The sequence below is a fragment of the Urocitellus parryii genome, chromosome X (genome assembly GCF_045843805.1).
Source record: "Urocitellus parryii isolate mUroPar1 chromosome X, mUroPar1.hap1, whole genome shotgun sequence".
NCBI classification, from domain to species: domain Eukaryota; kingdom Metazoa; phylum Chordata; class Mammalia; order Rodentia; family Sciuridae; genus Urocitellus; species Urocitellus parryii.
This window is the reverse complement of record NC_135547.1, coordinates 45,463,111-45,465,274: the sequence shown is the minus strand read 5'-3', so window position 1 is coordinate 45,465,274 and position 2,164 is coordinate 45,463,111. Positions and strand designations below refer to the sequence as shown.

Genomic DNA, 2,164 nt, shown 5'->3' with positions numbered 1-2,164 from the left:
TTCATAACATTACATAGTTCTTAATACATCATATTACATGGTTGATTCACATGGATTATGAACTCCCGCTTTTACCCCGTATACAAATTGCTGTATCACATCAGTTTCCCTTCCATTGATTGACATATTGCCTTTCTAGTGTCTGATGTATTCTGCTGATTGTCCTATTCTCTACTATCCCCCCTCCCCTCCCCTCCCCTCCCCTCCCCTCCCTTGAAGGTAACTTTCTTCAGCTAATATTTTGGGGATACAAGAAGAAATCTCCTTTTGTTGTTCTCACCACTTAAGTATATTCTCTGCCAGTTCTTCTGTCTCAGTCACCAAAACATCCATCTTGGTTAAAGCCTTGCTCATTTTCTTTAGATTTGCATCTAAATGAGGGATATTTCTAATTGTTTCAAGATGGGTTTCCAATCTCTCAATGAAAGACACAGCCAACTCCAGCAAATGTACCATATATCTGTGATAAAAAGCCTCCAAAGGTAAGTTTTCCTGGCACATGGGTTTCAACAGTCTTTGCCTGAGGGACCTCTTTTCTTTCAGCACAGCTTCCAGGTGATTATTCATACTTTGTAGATCATGACACTTTTGAGACAAATAGAAAGGATGAACAACATCTGCTGCATCTTTTTCTAGTTTCAGAAGTTCAATTTCCAGGCTTTTCTGAGAGATTTCAGCTTGAATATTTGTGATCTGTTGTAGTCTGGAGAATTTCTCAAAGCAAGGAGCTGTTCTCTTAGATATATTTAACATCTCCTATTGGTAAATGAACAGGAAAACAGTAGTATGTCACAAAAAGTTTCTGTATACATGGAAGAGCATGCCCATGGGACTTAAAATTCATATTATGTCCAACACAGTCCCTGAGTGACCAACCCTGAAGCCACGAAGTGGCCCAACAGTAGCCCTGCGGAGTTCGGCGCGGAAGCCAGGTCCCAAGCGTTGGCAGCAGCCATGATTCTAACCAGTATATGCAATTTTAAATAATCATTGTTAATACATGAATAAAGCAAAGAAAAATCTGTCATTTAACTTTGTTAATTAATTTGAAACCACATTCTGTTAGGTTGAAAGTTTTAAGAAATAAGTAAAACAATGAAATTAAAAGAATAATAAAAATATTTACATTGTATAAGAAAAGATCATTGTGGTTGAGGGAGAAGAAGGACAGGATTTCTCCTTCCCTGTCTTGTCCTCCCCCTCTTCAACTGTCTTAAAAATTGTGATTCCAAAATATCTTCAAGTTTGCTCTTTAAAAGTTGTTGAGGAGTGGGCTGGGGATATAGTAGAGTGCTTGCCTCACATGCACAAGCTCCTGGGTTCAATACCTAAAAAAAATGTTGCTGAGGACCCTTTTTATTCAACATAGTACTATCCATGGAGGAATTAGGCAAGAAAAATTAAACTCATGAAAATCACAATAAATAAATAAATTAATTAAATACCTCTGCTAGCTGATAACATAATCATATATGTAGAAAAATCTGAAGATTATATGCAGATACACACCAAAGGGGAAAAAGATATATGTTAGTGGTAACAGAAAAAAAATCAGCAATGTTGAAAGATACAAACTCACCCATAAAATTCAGTTGCATTTCTACATACTAACAATGAACAATACAAAAAGAAAACTAAGACAACAATTCCAATTACAATAAAAATAGGGATGATAATAATATAATTTGGATTAAATTTAAAAAGGTGAAATACTCATAAACTGAAAAGTACAAAACATTGCAGGAAAAAAATCAAATGAGTCACCAATAAATGGAAAGACACAATGTGTTTACTGATTGTAAGATATCACATTGTTAAGACATTCATACTAGTCAAAGTGACCTATAGATTCAGTTCAATTTATGTCAAAATTCCAATATAAGTTTTGTAGCAATAGAAACATTGATCTTAAAACTCATAAGACATCTTAAGAAATTTCAGGTAACAAAAGAAACTTGAAAAAAGATAAAATCAGAAGTCTCATACCTCTTGATTTCCCAACTTTGTGAGAAAAAACTGTCCTTATACCCAATTAGATTTAACCTTTGTAGGGTCAGCGAATAAATCAAAAGAAGTCAGATTTAAAAGAGAAAAAAACAATTTACTCAAATCCATATGGGAGTGCACAGAGTGGCTTACTCAATAATTAGAAATATGGGTTTAT

General features: G+C 34.6%; 1 pseudogene; it reads right to left on the bottom strand.

The window, feature by feature from the left end:
• Positions 1-229: 229 nt before the first annotated feature.
• On the bottom strand, positions 230-959 carry LOC144250803 (HAUS augmin-like complex subunit 2 pseudogene; annotated as a pseudogene).
• Positions 960-2,164: the final 1,205 nt, after the last annotated feature.